Raw genomic sequence first — 7,019 nt, 5'->3', positions numbered from 1 at the left:
AGTCAGAGCGCGCCGAGTGCCAGTCAATCAGAGCGCTCCGAGTGCCAGGACTGGAGTCAGGTGGATTCGTGTTACTGACTCTCCATCTGGCCTCGGACCTTTACCGGCTGTGGGTCCTGGTCACTTACCCCCGATTGCCTCCAAGGACCTGCAGAAGAAAACTGCAGGACACGCGAGCGTCCTTGCCAAGGCAATCCCAAAGTATCACGAAGAGCCGGACGGAACTGAAAACCCGCACTTTTTTGGACTACGACTCTGAAACTCATCAAATATCTGATCTTTAAAATCAGAGTCTCTGGTCACCAGGATTTTGTGGTCATCACAGTGCGGAAATGGGTTCTGCTGCAAGTGAGAGCTGGCTTTTGTGGCCATGGTAGACACTGGGGGAGCTCAGTCTGAAAGAGTATTTTTTAGAGATTATCCTCCTCTGCTGTTAGTTCATTGATTTTTAGCCTTGTTTAGGTCTGAGTATTCTAGATGAGAGAGCTGAAGTTATTTTGTCTCCAGTCAATAATTCCTAATTTGGAAAAATTTGAAAAATCAGGGGGATTGGAGGGAATAGCTAGTCCTCCATCCTGTGGGTCACATGGCATAAACTATATTTCATTGGTATCTTTGAAGTCCCAATTAAATCCTGCCTTCTACAGTAAACCTTCCTTGATACCTCTGCCCTCTGTAGATTAACTCTAATTTTCCTAGTATAGGAAAAGCAACATATTTCTGATTATAAGCCCTTTCTCTCATATATATTTTTTCTCCCTAAAACTCAGGTCTCACCAATATCACATTGCCTATCCCTCATCCCTTCTGTAAACTCCAGTGTTTCCTTGTTTCTTTCAGGATCAAAGATAAAATCCTCTTTAATTTTTTTTCACGTGTTTGACTTGTTCGTTCCCCAAACAGGTAATCATTCTCTCCACGTAGGCTTGAGCCCCAGCTCATACCAGTCTCCTCACTGGGCATTGCATGAAGGAAAAACAAAGCTGTCAGCTCAAGTTGGGGGATTTGAATATGGTCATCATGTGTGTAGTGGAAGAGAGATGCTTTCTCATAGGACTCTAGATGTAGAATTGTAAAGGATCTCAGAGGCCATGGGCTTCCTATGTTCATTGGAACCTAAATTCCAAATTGTCTTCAGAAATCAGTTTTAACACAAATATGAGGAAGGGGAAAAATTGTAATATTCTATTTTTTTTCATTCAATTAAAAAAATCTCAAAAACATTTGGTTAGTATCAAAGAATGTTATGAGTTCAGGTTAGTGTAGACTAATTTATCCACTTTACCCCACTGGCTACTTAGTCATGAATGTAGTGTTCTGATTTCAACCTGTTACATCTACCGACAGAAACTTGGGGAAATTTGGAGTAGATTTTGCTCTACCCTCAATTTTGAGAGAGACAGACAGACAGACAGAACAGATAGACAGAGACAGAGATAGAGACACACAGATAGAGACAGAGTGAGAGACACACACAGATAGAGACAGAGAGAGAGAGAGAGAGAGAGAGAGAGAGAGAGAGAGAGAGAGAGAGAGAGAGAGAGAGAGAGAGAGAGAGAGAGAGAGAGAGAGAGGTGGGGGGGAGGGAGGGAAGGAGGGAGGAAGGAAAGGAAAAAAGGGGAAGGAAAAAGGGAAAGAGGGAAGAAGAAGAAGAGGAGGATGGGGAAGGAAGAGGAGAAAGAACTAGAAGATAAAGCTTTGGAAGACCATGTCCCACGATATCCCTCTACTTGACATCCCTAAATCATCAAGGACAACTGGCAGCCATGGAAGAGCAGTTGGCAGCTTTCATAGGGAAGGATGGGACAGGATGTGTGGTTCTGGTCCTTACATTAATGAAGCTCAATTTAATCTTTCTCTTCAGGTCTACTTCTAGGTGCCAAGGAGTTTTGCTTTCAGAGGCACCAGCAAGAAGAAAACCAATTCCCAACTCCCACCCTTGCTTAGCCTGCTGCCCTTGGGGTGCAACCCTCTGAGTTAATCCATTGAGTTAGTGAGTTAGAGAGTTAGAGGAGAGAAATTCCAGGAATGCTGTATCTTAGGATTTTTAAAGCATATTTCAAAGACTTCAGAGGAAAGTTATGTAGGATACTATGGAAAGGGGGTAATTTATATGGGGGATGCATCAACCTTACTTTCCTCATCTGTAAAACTGGAATAATAACACCTTGTTCACAGGGATGTTATGAGGGTCAAATAAGACAATCTATAAAAATTACTTTGCAAATGCATATAAATGTTAGCTGTGACGAAGATGAAAGCATAAGTTTGAGATCCAGAGGTGTCCGTTTTCTTCTTCACTTCCTAGGGCCAGATTTTGTTTATCCCCGCCTGACATCTTGTTGATACTGTCTCCAGCAGTGAGCATTTGACAGACCTCTTTGACAGACTGCTGACAGCTTAGGGTCACCCACAGCCATCTTGTTAGAAAAGCAGGCAAAGTGCTTGAAATCCTTTTATAGTTTTGTTGAGTCCCTTTGCAACTAGATCCCTTCCAAACTCTCCTTCTTCCCTTTGTGTCCTCACTGAGTTGGATAGAAACTGAAACTCATTTGATTCTAGAAAATCAGCTCATTGCTGTGCTGTGCTATGTTCTCATTCTCTTGCTTTCTCTCTCTCTCTCTCTCCTTCTTCTCTCTCTCTCTCTCTCTCTCTCTCTCTCTCTCTCTCTCTCTCTCTCTCTCTCTCACTCTCTGTATTGTGACAGGATAGTGTGTTCAAATAGTAGGGGAATGGGTTAGGTCAAGAGGGGAAGAATGATAAAAGAGAGGGCACATTGAGGGAGATAGAGGTCATTCATTAGCCACACTTTAGAGGTGGGTGAAATTAAAGAGAGAATGAATGGGAGGAAATACAACTAGCAATAGTAAATGTAAAAAAAATTCAAAGCAAGTTTCTCTAATGGAATATTATTTTTTCTCTGGGAAATGATGAACAGAATGCTCTCAGGAAAACAAAACAAAACAAAACAAAACAAAACAAACAAAAAAAACTGCAAAGTCTTCCATAAGCAAAGTGAAGTATATTGTGTACAAAGAAACAGCAATGTTCTGCATTGACCAGCTGTAAATGACTTTGTTATTCTCAGTAATACAATCACCCACACCTACTCTGGACTTATGATGAAAAATCCTATCTATACCCAGAGAAGGAACTGGTTGTGTCTAAATACATATTGAAACATTCTCTATTTCTCTATCTCTCTATTTTTAACTTACGTTTTCTTGAGGGATTTTTATTTTCATTAAGGTGGGAGATTTATGTTTTCTTTCACAATTTGACTTTTATGGAAATTTTTTTTATAGCTTCATATGTGATTTTTAAATTATAGATACCTATCTATAATGGAGGAAATCTAGAACTTAAAAATCTTAAAAGCAAATGTAAAAAAATGTATTTTGAATGTAACTGGGAAAATATTAACTAACTAAATAAATAAAAATCTTAAATAAAAAACTGAAAAAACTAAAAACATTTAGTTTTTCCTCAGTTATATGTAAATAAAACATTTTAACATCCAAATAAATTTTTTCTGTTCCAAATTCTCTTCCTCTTTTCTTCCCATTGATCATCATTGAGAAGTCAATTTGAAAAAAAAATATACACACACACACACACACACACACACACACACACACACACACACACACAGCTTTTTCTAGCAGCTTGCAGTATTTTTTCCTTTCATCTGATGGTTCTGGAATTTGGCCACTATATTTCTTAGTGTTTTGATTTTAAGGTCCCTTTCAGTAGGTGATCGATGAATTATTTTAATTTCTATTTTACCCTCTGTTTCTCTAACATCTGGATAGTTTTCTTTGATAATTTCTGGAAAATTGTGTCCAAGCTCCTTTTTTTATTATATTTTTCAGGGAATCCAATAATTCTCAGATTGTTTCTCCTGGATCTATTTTCCAGGTCTGTTGTCTTCTCAAGAAGGTATTTGACATATTTTCCATTGTTTCATTTTTTTGGTTTTGCTTGACTGATTCTTGGTGCTTCCTCGAGTCATTTAATTCCATTTGTTCGATTCTGATTTTCAATGAAGTATTTTCTTCACTCACTTTTTTTTATATCTTTTTCTAATTGTCCAATTGAGTTTTTAAGTGAGTTGTTTTGTTCTATGGAATTTTTTCCCATTTCGCCAATTTTATTTTTTAAAGACCTATTTTCTTTTTCCAACTAACTAATTCTTTTTTTCAAGGATTAGATTTCTTTATCCCTTCTATCTTTAAATGAGTGGGGTGACTTATCCAGATTCTCTTTCCAAGCTTCCCTTTCCTTTTCCCATTTTTCTTCTATCTTTCTTGTAAGAGCCTTTTTAATTTCTTCTATGAGAGTCTTATGCACTGAGGACCAGATGATATCCCTCTTTGGGCATTTATCTGGGGACAGTCTGTTTTTAGTGTCCTCGGGGTTTAAAGTCTGCTCTCTATCCATAAAGAAAGCTATCAATAGTTAGAGTGCACTTTTATTTTTTGCTCATTTTGTTAAAGAAGAATAAAAGAAAACAAACTACCGAGAAAAACAAATGGTCTGCTTTTTTTTGGGGGGGGGGCGCTGGATGGTATTAGTGAGCTTCCTCTACAGACTGTAGGGGGCATCGGCGAGACAGCAATGGCTGCCCTGGGTCTCCCCTCTGAGACTCTGAGAGCTGCTGAGTCACTCTGGGTGGGTGTGGCCAGGTCCCAAGAGACCCTAGCTTTTCTGGATTATAGTCTTCACCCTTTGTGCTTTTAGCTTCTCTGGTTGTCTACTGGCTAATTTCTTCTCTTTTTCTTCCTGTTAATCTGGACCTTTCCTCTTCTCTTATGCTAGATCTACTTTCAAATCACAACATCTGATCATTGATGTCATGTAAGGGTTTTCTCCCATTTTATTTTCTAACTTGAAAATCCCATTGGCTCCAAAGGACTCAATCACCAATCATCTTTACACTGATGACATTCTCATATATTTATCCAACCCCAACCTCTCTGCTGAGCTCCATTTTCTCAGTTTAATTTGTCTGTTAGACATCTCATACTAAATCCCCTATAGACATTTCAAATGCAACCTGACCAAAACAGAATTCATTTTTTTTTCTCTGAGAAACCCTTCTGTCTTCACAACTTCTTGTTCATGTCATGAACACAACCATCCCCCAGGTCTCCCACCTCTCAATCGAGCTGCCATGCTCAACTCTTCATTCCCTTACATTATCTACTTTAGCAAAGTTGCAGGATACAAAATAAATCCACATAAATCCTCATCATTTTTATACATCACCAACAAAATCCAATAGCAAGAGATACAAAGAAAAATTCCATTCAAAATAACTGTTGATAGCATAAAATATTTGGGATTCAATCTACCAAAGAAAAGTCAGGAATTATATGAGCAAAATTACAAAACACTTTCCACACAAATAGAGTCAGATTTAAATAATTGGGAAAATTTTAAGTGTTCTTGGATAGGCCGAGTGAATATAATAAAGATGACAATATTCCCTAAACTAATCTATTTATTTAGTGCCATACCAAGTAGACTCCCAAGAAACTATTCTAATGACCTAGAAAAAATAACAACAAAATTCATAAGGAAGAACAAAAGGTCGAGCATTTCAAGGGAATTAATGAAAAAAAAAAATCAAATGAACAGGGCCTAGCTGTACCTGATCTAAAACTATATTATAAAGCAGCAGTCACCAAAACCATTTGGTATTGGCTAAGAAATAGATTAGTTGATCAATGGAATAGGTTAGGTTCACAAGACATAATAGTCAATAACAATAGCAATCTAGTGTTTGACAAACCCAAAGATCCTAACTTTTGGGATAAGAATTCATTATTTGACAAAAACTGCTGGGAAAACTGGAAATTAGTATGGCAGAAATTAAGCATGGACCCACACTTAACCCCATATACCAAGATAAGATCAAAATGGGTCCAAGATTTAAACATAAAGAACGAGATAATAAACAAATTAGAGGAATAAAGGATAATTTACCTCTCAGACTTGTGGAGGAGGAAGGAATTTATGACCAAAGAAGAACTAGAGATCATTATTGATCACAAAATAGAAAATTTTGATTACATCAAATTAAAAAGTCTTTGTACAAACAAAACTAATGCAAACAAAATTAGAAGGGAAGCAACAAACTGGGAAAACATTTTTACAGTTAAACGTTCTGATAAAGGCCTCATTTTCAAAATATATAGAGAACTGACTCTATAAGAAATGAAGCCATTCTCCAATTGATAAATAGTCAAAGATATGAACAGACAATTTTCAGATGATGAAATTGAAACTATTTCCACTCATATGAAAGAGTGTTCCAAATCACTATTGATCAGAGAAATGCAAATTAAGACAACTCTGAGATACCACTACACACCTCTCAGATTGGCTAAGATAATGATGAATGTTGGAAGGAATGTGGGAAAACTGGGACATTGATGCACTGCTGGTGAAGTTGTGAACAAAGCCAACCATTCTGGAGTGCAATCTGGAATTATGCCCAAAAAGTTATCATTATTTTATCCCCTTTGAGGGCTTGTCTAGAATGCCCCTGGACCAAACATCTACACAAAGAGCTTACTTTTTTTGATTGCCTTATATGCCAAAATATTTTCTCCTTAAGAAAACTTATCTTTCTTTTGCCTATTTTCTGTCATTTAGGTTTGGGTAGGTATTATTTTGTTGATTTTTATTTTGTTGTTATTGTTTGCATTGTTTTAAAGTAGTGTTATCACTTGAATTCTATAATTTCTGTATTTTTAAGTTTGTCAGGTTTACCTTAATTTTGCCAGTAGCAAAGCAGGGGTGACCCTACAGAAGCCTGTATAATTATTTGCTAGGTTTGAGTATGAGCATCAGAGATATCTAACTCATGTAAGTGTGAATTCTTAGCAAGTGATCTGTTTGCTCTAATTAATCACAGGAGTGGCTGACAACCACCTAAAGACACCAAAATAATGCAGAGCAGAAGCCATAACCCTGAGCAGACACAGGGCTGGCAGTAGGTAAGACAGGCAGTT

At 37.4% G+C, this 7,019-nt stretch overlaps 1 protein-coding gene across 1 annotated transcript in view; it reads right to left on the bottom strand.

The window, feature by feature from the left end:
- Positions 1-7,019, bottom strand: part of LOC141541804 (guanylate-binding protein 1-like) — a 125,426-nt gene that overhangs the window by 86,453 nt on the left and 31,954 nt on the right. The gene's annotated exons all lie outside the window — the stretch shown is intronic.

Source organism: Sminthopsis crassicaudata, chromosome 4 (assembly GCF_048593235.1).
Source record: "Sminthopsis crassicaudata isolate SCR6 chromosome 4, ASM4859323v1, whole genome shotgun sequence".
Classification (NCBI taxonomy): Eukaryota; Metazoa; Chordata; class Mammalia; order Dasyuromorphia; family Dasyuridae; genus Sminthopsis; species Sminthopsis crassicaudata.
This window is presented reverse-complemented; position numbering and strand designations above follow the sequence as displayed.